Consider the following 12,511-nt stretch of genomic DNA (forward strand, 5'->3'; position numbering starts at 1 on the left):
CCTGGTCGGATTGGGTGAATACCTAGTTAGGCCCCTCCAGGCATTCACTCTCCGGCACGGTCGAGTGGAATCACACGCCGCTCAGCCCGGGCGTGTGCATTACAATAAACATTAGCAATAACAAATTTGCGTGTAGCCCAAGATATTTGTAAGAATATGTATCTACCCTCAGTGTCAATCAAGGAGTCTAAGATCTCTGGCATGAAAGATTTGTGAAAGGCTATCAAGACGCCTTTAGATTTGGAGTTTGGGTTTGAGCTATCGATCCACTTAGGATAGTATTTTGATGAGCATATTGCTATAGCCCCAGATTTTAAGTGTGTCTCCTGTAATAGTAATATTGAGACGTGTTGTTTATGGCTAGAATATAGTACTGGTCTCCTTTTTTCTGGTATATTCAGTCCCTTTGCATTAAAGGAGCAAAACTTTATTTTATCCATAGACTTTATATTTTCCCATTATCTTTATGTCTCAGCGCCCGACCGGAGGAGAGACCAAGAAAACCTTCTTAGGGGAAGTCAGGAGGTTATGGGTTTGAGAAAAAAGATAAGAGGTAAAGAGAAATAGAATGAAGTAGGTGGAGCTTAGACATTGAGTGTCAAGCCTCAATGATGCGGATGATGTCTACCTTTGTCTACCTTTTGCACCAAGGTGGGAAAAAGGAAGCCAGTGGTAGATCATCACCCTCATCATGCTCCCCAGCCATCTAAGATGTTTCAGATCAATATTAAAGTAACGTATTGTAAACTTATTATTATGAGATTTAAAATTTAAACACATAAATTTAGATAGGAACTAATGAATGATTAGTGATCTGGAAGTGAATTTAACCTAGTCGTTTAAATCTACTTATTGAAATGAACTCACAAATGAAAACTAAAGCAAGTCTTACACAATGAGAACTGCTTGTATGCTACTAACAGACTAGGTTGTAGCTGAAACTATCTTAGTTCATATAACAGCATTCAGGCTTTTTAAGTAATGTGGTATATTAAGATTCCAGACAATTCTGTGGATCACAAGGGTTCTCCTGATATGTCAGGTAACAAAACCCAAGGAGAAATGGGTAGAGAGTGAAATATATCGAAGGATATATCCCCTTCAAGTATCACTGTGAGGCATCTCGTGTCTCTTCTGTTTTTTTTTTGTGTTGGACTTTAGGCCCTCTTGGAGGTTCTGTTGGAAGATGCGGAACTTGTGGCCAGTCTGGAAGATCTATCATCGGAAGATCAAAAGCTCCTAGGAAGTTGGCCAAGTGTCCTATTTTACTGAAAGTGGCTGATTTCCCTTCCTTAAAGACTGTTTGTTGGAACAGATAACCCCATTTTTAGATAATGTCTTTTTCTTTCAAACTTGTCAGTAGGGGTTTTAATGCTCTTCTTAGCTGTAGCGTCTGGAGAGATCAGGGAGTAATAGAATTTGAGATCCGGCGTGATTTATAGGGCCTTTTCCTCTGGCTGCCGCCATGATAGCCTCTTTAAGTTTATAGAAATGGACCCTGCAAATAACGTCTCTATGGCGCAATTCTGAGGATGGTTTGGGACCTAGAGATCTATGGATACAGTCAAATTCAACTGAGCTGATGTCTCTGTCATCAAGTAAGTTCAAGAATAATGTCTGCACTGCAGGGTCTGGTTCTGATGCGCTGATGGATTCTGGAAGGCCACGTACACGGATATTGTTTCGTCTATTACGATTCTCCAAGTTTTCCAGTCCAGATGAAATATCTTCCAGCTGAAGAGCATGGCTGGTTATGATGTCTCTATGGGCTTGTAGTTCCTGTAGTATATCCTCCTGTGATTTCTCCACTTCCTGTACTCGTGAGGTGAATTTGGTTTCGAGATTGTGGAGTTCTTTTTTGTAGGAATTCTCTAATCTGCAGGCAAATCCCTCCAGATTTTTTTCAGTTGGTAGGGCTTTAATGAATTTGCTTAGTTATGTTATGTCCATATTGTCAGCCACCTCACTACCCACTTCATAGTCCTCAGTTAAACTTTGGGGGGAGCCATGAGAGGTCAGAGAATCCCTTGAAGGAGAGTTGTCATAAGGTGGTGTGTGCTTTATATTAGACCTTGTGTTTCTGGTCTTTGTATTTGTGTTTAGAAAGCGATCCATTCCTCTGGACTTATTCTCCTGGGTTACGTTTTGTCTGGATAGCCATCTGAATTTGCCCAAATGTGCCATAAGATTATATCTGTTTAATAAACGCTGTAAGGGAGCATGGAAGAGAAGGTGATCATTCCATTTGTTTACTCCTCCATTAGCAAACCTTCTCCCAGGTGGGGGATGTGGACGGTGACCTTCTTTATGCCATTATGGTCAGTGTTTAATTGAGAAAGGCCAGGTTTATATGTCTGTTTTCCTCTGTGGTGAGGAACTGAAAAATAGTCAGAGTGTGGCTTTTATGAATGGTGTGGTATAGGGGGCCTTAAGGCTCAATTGAAATTTAAATTAAAATGTCACTGAGGGCCACCAAGGTATGGGTGTGGGGGGGGTAGAGTGGTGGTAGGTGATAGAAGGATTGTTTTGGTCTCCGGAAAGAGCACTCACCACGCCGGAACTGCGATGCTGCATTCCTTAAATGAAAAATGGCTGTGGTGATCAGCCCATATCCTTCCGCTGGCTGAATCTACGCTCTCCCTAGTTTTTCCCGCTTCCCGGAGGTTTGCCAGCCCGCCGCTGCTCCTGCGCTCGCGATGTCCGACCCTCATCGCACCGCTGAGCCCGCAGCCCTGTACCTTCTTCACCAAAGGCACCGAGGAGGAAGGAGTTCAGGCCCAAGATGGTGTCTCCTTCTCCGGCTCCCCGCCGCCTCAGCCACGTACTCCGCTCTGTGACCGTTCCGGGCAGCCACAGGGATTCTCCAGGTGCCTGGCCGCAGTCCGCAGGCCCAGCAGGGGTCAGGTAGGACCTCAAGATGTTCCTTACAGTGCCAAATTTACTTTAAAAGGGGTAAAGGCAGGAGAGCAGAACTTATGCAGGTCTGCTCAGGAAGACGTCCAGGCCACGCCCGAAGCCGCTCACTTCTGAAGCAGAGAGGCACCTGACAACCCGTTTACCAATCCTACTAAATGGGATGATGAAAACTCCCAGAAGAGAAGCATTTACTGCAGGATAATAGTTCAGCCCCTAAAAGACACTTCCGAAATTAACAGATCACAAAAAAAAACGATCCATACTGAAAATTTCCTGCTAAACTTAAAATCCTTCTAATGTCCTAAAAAATAAGAGGACATTCAAAAATCTAATGCCGGAATCTAATGGCAGAGGAAAAGTATAATAAAAACACGTCACCACTTCTGTATTTATCACCCACTCCTGATAAATGCAAAGCTTACAAATACTGATGGAAAATACTGACCAAATACTGAACATGTGCACATGGCCTAAGGCCACGGCCCCACTATCAGTATTCAGTCAGAATTTTTTCTCAGGAGTGGGAGCCAAAACCACAGAAGCAGAAGTGGGTGATAAATGCAGAATTGCTGCACTTGTTTCTATTCTACCTTTTCTCTGATTGTTCCTCACCTGGTTTTGGCTCCCATTCCTGAGAAAAAATACTGACCGAATACTGATAGTGGGGCCATGGTCTATGTAAGGGACCGGGAGAGATGTCTCCCCAAATCTTTAACACAGAGAGCACCGGACCCCTGGGACTGAGCTTAGGGCAGAGAAATGGGGCTGTAAGGGGGAAACTGGGTGTGCTAATGGGGAAACAGAGAAATATACACACACAGCTCTGCTCAGTACACCTCATACATGCGCGGCTCTGCTCCGCATGCCTCGTTCACGAGCGGCTACGCTCCGCACGCCTCGTACACGCGCGGCTCTGCTCCGCTCGCCTCGTACACGCGCGGCTCCGCTCCCTACACCTCGTACACGCGCGGCTCCGCTCCGTACGCCTCGTACACGCGCGGCTCCGCTCCGTACACCTCGTACACGCGCGGCTCCGCTCCATACGCCTTGTATACACGCGGCTCCGCTCCGAACACCTCGTACACATGCGGCTCCGCTCCGTACACCTCGTACACACACGGCTCTGCTCCGTACACCTCGTACACACACGGCTCCGCTCCGTACACCTCGTACACACACGGCTCTGCTCCGTACACCTCGTACACACACGGCTCCGCTCCGTACACCTCGTACACACACGGCTCTGCTCCGTACACCTCGTACACACGCGGCTCCGCTCCGTACACCTCGTACACGCGCGGCTCTGCTCCGTACGCCTCGTACACGCGCGGCTCTGCTCCGTACGCCTCGTACACACGCGGCTCTGCTCCGTACACCTCGTACACACGCGGCTCCGCTACATCCACACTGTAAACCCCTCCTGACCCCACACATAAACTTCCCCTCATCCAGCACCATGACAACCAGCACAGCAGGGTCCTGCATCCACTGAGGCCCCTGATCATGTGACCCCTGACTCCTCCCCTCCTGTGACCTCATCACAGGTCCTGTGCGCACAGAACAGCCATATATGTGGTGGCGGCTCTGCAGGTGGAGGTATGTGGAGAGACCCCAGTAATGGGCGCAGGGGGGCATTAACCCCTTACAGATATAATGGAGGTGGAGGGAGAATAGTGGTCGCCTCTGACCCAAACCTTAGTGAGGGCAGTGTGTGCAGTTATTCCTGAGTGTGAGATGTACATTGGGGTGTAATCTCCTTAGACTGACTAGGTGGTCTTATAGTGGCTCCCCCCCCCAGTCACACCAGGTTAACCCCTTCACCCCCTTGGGTTTTTTCTTTTTTTGCTCCCCTTCTTCCCAGAGCTATACATTTTTATTTTTTGGTCAATATTACCATGTGAGGGCTGATTTTTTGTGGGACAAGTTGTACTTTTGAATGACACCATTGGTTTTCCTGTATCGTGTGCTGGAAAACGGGAAGCAAAATTCCAAGTGCGGGGAAATTGCAAATAAAGGGCAATTCCACAATTGTGTTTTTGTTTTGTTTTTTTCTTGTTTTTTTTTTTTTACCACGTTCACTGAATGCTAAAACTGACCTGCCATTATTATTCACCAGGTCATTACGAGTTTGCAGACACCAAACATGTATAGGTTCTTTTTTATTTAAGTGCTGAAAAAAAATCCAAAGTTTATAAACAAAAAATGGCGCCATTTTCTAAGACCCGTAACGTCTCCAGTTTTTTCGGGATCTGGGGCCGGGTGAGGGTCTATTTTTTGCGCGCCGGGCTGACATTTTTATTGATACCATTTTTGGGGTAGATACAATGTTTTGATCACCCGTTATTGCATTTTATTGCAATGTTGCGGCAACCAAAAAACTTAATTCTGCCATTTTTGATTTTTTTTTTTCTCGTTACGCCATTTACCGATCGGATTAATTCTTTTTAGACTTTGATAGAGCAGGTGCTTTTGAATGCTGCAATACCAAATATGTGTATTTTTTTTATTATTTTGAATAGGACAAAAGGGGGATGATTTGAACTTTTTATATATTTTTTTCTTGTATGTGTGTGTGTGTGTGTATATATATATATATATATATATATATATATATATATATATATTTAAATTCTTTTTTTACTTTTCACTTACTTCAATAGTCTCCATAGTAGACTTGAAGTTGCATTCTTTTGATTGCTTGTGTTGTTGAAGCCCTGCTATATGTAACAAAAATGCTATTCTGCTATGAACACCGACTACGGGGCGGCACTCATAGTAGTTCGGTAATGACAGCCACAGGGGTCTCCTGCAGACCCCGGGTTCTCATGCCAACCTATCGGCGACTCGCGATCATGTGGCAGGCGCACAGATGGGTGGAGTTAATGACGCACTTTCAGCGCAATCATGTTATATGCCACTGTCAGAGATTGGCTGTTATGGCCACATTTCAGCTGATGAAATCAGTTGTCATGTGCCTGAAAAGGTGCAGGCTCAGCGTCAGAGGCGACCTATGATGTACCTATATGTCATAAGTCGTAAAGGGGTTAAGCGAGGGAAGTCGAGACACTACTTATTACTGTAACAGATGGAATATATCATCTTATCACACAGCCAAATATTAAAGAAATCAGTGAAATAGTTGCGGGATAAAAATGCCCATTACACTCTTAGATGAATTCCCCGATGGACATAGTTTCCAAAATGGGGTCACCTTTGGGGGTTGACTGCTGATCACAAATCGGGGGCTTTGCAGTTGGTCCCCGCAATCTAGAACTGGCAAATTACTGCTCTAAAAGCAAAATAGTGAATCTTCCCATTTGAGCCCTGCCATCTGCACAAACAGGAGTTTCTGACCTCCAGGTTTTAGAAGAAATTTCTTTACAAATTGTCCATTTTTACCCTTTGTGAAAGTTAAAAATTTGGGCCTTAAACAGCATTTTTGTGGGAAAAAAGTGTAATTTTTCATTTCCATGACCCAGCATTATAAAAATTTATGAAGAAATTGTGGGTTCAAAATGCCCCCACACCACTGGATGAATAACTAGAGGAATGTTGTTTCTGAAATTGGGTCACACTGGGGGTTTTCTGATGTTTTGGCACTTGCACTTACTTTAGCTAAATTTGCACTCCAAAAAACAATCAGTGATACCTCCCTTACCGAACCATACTGTGTGCACAAACAATAGTTTCTGGCCACATATTGGGTATTGCCTTCTGGAGAAACTGTGGTCTCCAATATCTCCTGCGTTCCTGCAAAGAGCAGTATATGTACGGAGCAGTGATTGCGAGGGCTCACTCTGAGCGCCGCTGTGAGAGCTGACATCCCTCAGCAACCCCCACGATTGGTGCTAGCACCGACCGCGGGCATTTAGCCTCTCTGACATTGCAGAGGGAGTGAGCTCCCTCTGTTATCCCATCAACACACTGTCACATTATCAACACATCCTATGTGTTGATGGTCTCCATGATGACCCCCGGTCCCAAGATGGCCACATGGTCCTTCAGGAAGGTGGTTGTGTCATCTTCTTTTTGCCTGTCAGATCACTGATCTGACTGTGTAAAGTTGATGACCCATCCTGGGACAATGTGAAAAATAAAATAAAAAAAGTTAATAAAAATTGTAAAAAAAATTTTTTTTAAAAAATCACAAAACAGAACAAAAAAAAGAAAAAAATATTGATCCAATAAATACATTTATCTGAAAAAACAACAACAAAAAAAACTAAACACATATTTGGTATCACCACATCCTTAACGGCCCGACCTATAAAACTGTCCTACTAGTTAACCCCTTCAGTGAACACCGTAAAAAACCAAACAAAAAACAAGCCAAAAAACTGCTTTATCATAATACCGCTGAACAAAAAGTGGAGTAAAACGCAATAAAAAAGATACATGTAAATAAAAATTATACCACTGAAAACGTCATATTGTCCCTCAAAAACAAGCCACCATACAGCTCCGTCAGCGGAAAAATAAAAAAGTTATAGCTCTCAGAATAAAGCGATGCAAAAATAATTATTTTTTCTATAAAATAGTTTTTATTGTGTAAAAGCGGCAAAACAAAAAAAAAATATATAAATGTAGTATCACTGTAATTGTACTGACCCGAAGAATAAATGTGCCTTATTCATTTTACCACACGCTGAACGGCATAAAAAATTCCCCAAAAAGCAATTCCTAAATTGCTGCTTTTTGTTTATTCTGCCTCCCAAAAAACGGAATCGAAAGCGATCAAAAGATGTCACATGCCCGAAAATGGTACCAATAAAAATGTCAACTCGTCCCTCAAAAAAACACATCACATGACTCGTGTCAGCAGAAATATGGAAAAATTATAGCTATCAAAATATGGCAGTGCAAAAACTTGTTTTTATAATAAAAAGCGTCTTTTAGTGTGTGACAGCTGCCAATCATAAAAACCAATATAAATCTGGTATCTCTGTAATCGCACCGACCGAAAGAATTAAGTTGTCTAATCACTTTTATCGCTGCCTCATTATAGTGAATGGATCCCTCGGGTTAGGGTTTGGGTTGTGTTAGGGTTAGAATTAAGGTTGTATTAGGGTTAGGTTTGTGTTGGGGTTGGGATGTTTTCAAAAGTAAAGAAAAAAAAATTATTACTAGTGTTGAGCGCAAGTGCTCGCTACGACTAAGTGTGCAGTTCCAGCTCCAGAATCGCGTCAGACTGTTTTAATTCCGTTTTAAAGATGACCCAATAAACTGTTTGTCAGGGACTACACCGGAGGAACCATACCATATCCCAGCGCTGCCGTCAATTTGTCAGGGATTTGCGCACATATGATCCCAATTGCTCACTACATAGCTATCTGCAAGCAAGCAGAGAGCGTATGGCGTACACACCTCCTGATTCTAACACATGGAATATGTGTATACTCCCTGGACGATCACTGCCAGCTTCATGATAGCCCAATTACGATAATTTGCTGCCACCACCGATCAGATTTGAAATACAATAGAGGCCTGATCGAACGCCTTCTTTCTGGTAGCGTGTGGCTTCAGGGGAGGCATGATTACAGAACAAAATCCCGCAGTGGATGTTGAGCTGTGGGCGGGGTTACCCTGCGCATCACACCCAGCATCCACCGCAAGCTTACCCAATGAATGAGGAGAGGGAGAGCACACGGAGGATGCCGAATTTGACTCGCAGGGTAACCCAGCATCCACCGTGGAATGCAGGAGTGAGTAACTCCTGGCTGCATCCGGAGCTCAACGTGACATCAGCCGGGGGTCACGTGATACCTGTGAGCGGCCAGTGATAGCACCGCTCACAGGCAAGAACATCAGCGGAAGGTAATTACAAAGATACTTCTATTCATCATAAAAATGCATTGGCCTATTGTCAGAAGTAGTGGACAACCCCTTTAATATAGAATATATACCTCCCAGTATGAGTATAGATCAATCTTCAGCTAGATCTTTTATGCCGAAGGGGGGCCTACTCACAAACTCCCCTGTGATGACCTAATGTGGGTGGGGCTCCGCCATTCATGGTTTTATTAAAATATCTAACTTCTGCGATAACTTCTCGCTGGTTGATCGCAGAAGCTCGCAAGTTATACCATATGTGTTATTACAAAGTTACCTTTCTTTAGAAACTACACATGGCATAGCTGCGGTCTGTTATTTTGGTACTTTTGCACCACAGCTCACTGGAAGGGCTCACAGATCATGAAAAATATGCGTATTTTTCCTTAGCTGACCCTGCCGCTAAAATTGTGTCCCATTATTATCGGAAGTATAGGAACTTTCGATATTCCATATTTCGTGTCGGTGCCAGCGAGACTGCAGATTGAACGTATGTGCAAATGGCTATGTCTTGGTGTGAGGTAGGAGCTGCATCCTCCTCACCCAGGTGTTTATTCACCACCCCTGTCTCTCCATTTGGGTATGTTAATTAGCCTGGACACTTGGTGGCTCCTGCTATTTGCATAGCAACAGCTCCTCTACTCTGATAGATGGTAGATAGGGGAGTGGGGATGAGGGGTTTGAGAAATTCCTAATATTTTCTATGACCGTGTTCGATTTTATCCGTCGGAGTGCCGAACATCCCTCCTTCTCATTCTATTGCAATTTTCTGTGCTCACCAGCGGGACCGGCACCAATTGTTGAAGCGCATCTTCCTTGGCGTGTGGATTCAGAGTAAAGCTCCCTGATCCTCCCTCCCTTTCACTCTCTACTTGAGTTTCCACTAGGTGCTCGAGTATGCACTGAGTGACATACTCGAGTCTCTGCCCCATATGTTTCTTGGCAGGGACTCAAGCATGTCACTCGAGCACCCCCAATACATGGTGCATACCCAAGCACCCAATGCTAACTCAAGCAGCGAGCACTTGTGCTCAAGACTAATGACAACATATTCAATATGATTAAATTCTGTGTCGTACCTCTGGGTTCAAAATGTTCACTATACCCCTTGATAAAATCCCTGAGTTGTGTAGTTTCCAAAATGGAGTCACTTGTGGGGGATTTCCAAACGTGACATGGCGTCTTCTAATGTTTCTATCAAATTTTACATTCAAAAAGTCAAATGGCGCTCCTTTAGTTCCAAGCCCTGCTGTGCGCCCAAAAAGTAGTTTTCCTCCACATATTGGTTATTTGCATTCTCAGGAGAAATTGCACAACAAATTGTATGGTGTAATTCTTCCTGTTTCCCTAGTGAAAATGCAAAATTTGGGGCTTAAAACTTTTTTGTGGAAAAATGTGATTTCTTTTTTTTCAAAATAGTTCATAAATAACATTTCCCTCTTGTCTACATCAGCACAATTTTGGAAACATAATTTTTTTTTGTTAGGAAGTTATAAAATTTACAAAACCATTTTTTTAGGGACCACATCATATTTGAAGTGACTTTGAAGGGTCTACATGACAGAAAATACCCAAAAGTGACCGCATTCTAAAAACGGCACCCCTCAAGGTGCTCAAATCCACATTCAATACGTTTATTAACCCTTCACGTGCTTCACAGGAATTTTTGTAATGTTAAAAATATTAACATTTAGCTTTTTCACAAAAATTTTACTTTAGAACCAATTTTTTCGCAAGGGTAACCGGAAAACATGGACCCCAAAATGCAATTTCTCGTGAGCATGCCGATACCCCATATGTTGGGGAAAACCACTGTTTGGGCGCACGGCAGTCCATTTGACTAATTGAATGTAAAATTTGCTAGAACAATTAGCAGCCACCATGTTGCTTTTGGAGAGCCCCTTATGTGCCTAAACAGTGGAAACCGGCCACAAGTGAAAATAAATAAATCACATTTTTCCCACATAAATGTTTTTAGCCCCACATTTTGTATTTTCACAAGGGTAATAAGAAAAATTGCACCACACAATTTGTTGTGCAAATTCTGCTGATTACACTGGTACCCTATATGAGAGTGAAAACTACTGTTTGGGCGCAAGGCAGGGCTCAGAAGGGTAGGGGCGCCATTTGAATTTTTGAATGTAACATTTTCTGGCATAATTAACAGACACCATGTCACATTTGGAGGGTCGTTGATGTGCCTAAACAGTGGAAACCCCCCACAAGTGACACCATTCTGGAAACTAGATGTCACGCCAGGTGTGGGAAAGACTTAGTGCAGCACAGAGGGAAAGGGAGCCCAGCCTCTAGGGAAAGGGGGGAGTGGAGACTTTCTAGTCTGGTCTAGTGTCACCCTGTCTAGACTACCGTCCCTATATTGGCTCTGTACCAATTTCCCCACGCGTGACTCGCCCTGTCTATCCCTGGCGTATGGCTAAGGCTAGGGATGGAAAGAGATGAGCACTAGTTGATCTCCACTAAACTCTATAGATAACAAGGGTAGACAAATGGGGATTGCTTAGCTTTAGACTACTCCAAATGTGCACACAGCCTCAAACTCCAGAGAGGACGAAGTACTGCTCTTGCTAAAGCCTCACAAGTAGAAGATTATAGCTGCCATCTCCCTCTGAGATACACCAGGTATTTATACACCCAGGCCAGAGAGCTAATTAGCCAGAAGGAGGTAGCCGCTAGGTCCTAGAGGCAGCCTCTCATCTAAGATGTCTGTAATACCAAACGTAGAGATCTGCAACCAACTGCAGGGCGACTGTCTGTCACCTCTGATACAACTGTGACAGTACCCCACCCACCTCTACGAGTGGCCTCCGGGCACCCAGGACCGGGTTTCTCAGGAAAAGAGGTGTGGAATGAGCGAACCAATCTGGGAGCATTCACCTCTGACACTGAAACCCACATCCTCTCCTCTGAACCATAGTCTTTCCAGTGCACCAAGTATTGTAGAGACCGACGTTGGAGACGAGAATCTACAATCCTCGAATTCTGGAACTCCAGATTACAATCAACCATTACTGGGGGTGGTGGTAGAAGTGAGGGCTCAAGATGTTCCACATACCTTTTGAGTAAGGACCTGTGGAACACATTGTGGACCTTAAGGGCCTGAGGAAGTTCAAGACGAAACGCTGCTGGGTTAATGACAGCGGTTATTTTATAGGGACCAATAAACCTAGGTCCCAGCTTCCAAGAAGGAACTTTCAATCTTATATTCCTGGTAGACAGCCACACAAAGTTATTCACATTCAGGTCTGGACCTGGCAAGCGTTTTCTGTCAGCCATACATTTATACCTGTCTCCCATGATCTTTAAATTACTAAGCACACCCTGCCATACCGAGGAGAGCAACAAAGCAAACCGTTCTCCTCAAGAGCTCCTCCCCTACTAAAGGTACCAAACTGTGGGTGATAACCGTATGCACCGAAGAACGGTGACCTGCCACTGGATTCTTGCTGATGATTATTAATGGCAAATTCTGCCAGCGGTAAGTAGGATGCCCAATCCTCCTGATTTTTGGAGACGAAACACCTAAGGTAGGTCTCCAAGTTCTGATTGACACACTCGGTCTGACCATTTGACTGAGGGTGGAAGTTAGAGGAAAAAGACAGCGGCACCCCCAGTCGAGAACAGAATGTCTTCCAGAACTTGGAAACAAACTGGGTCCCCCGATCTGACACCACATTGGAAGGAACCCCGTGAAGCTTCACAATCTCATTTATGAACACCTGAGCAAGTGTCTTGGCATTTGGAAGTG

General features: G+C 44.1%; 1 pseudogene; it reads left to right on the forward strand.

The window, feature by feature from the left end:
• Positions 1-4,420: 4,420 nt before the first annotated feature.
• The window catches only part of LOC141271390 (uncharacterized), a 136,217-nt pseudogene continuing 128,126 nt past the window's right edge, over positions 4,421-12,511 (forward strand).

This window comes from Phyllobates terribilis, unplaced genomic scaffold (genome assembly GCF_046119375.1).
Source record: "Phyllobates terribilis strain yellow unplaced genomic scaffold, ASM4611937v1 Scaffold_5__5_contigs__length_657084704, whole genome shotgun sequence".
NCBI classification, from domain to species: Eukaryota; Metazoa; Chordata; class Amphibia; order Anura; family Dendrobatidae; genus Phyllobates; species Phyllobates terribilis.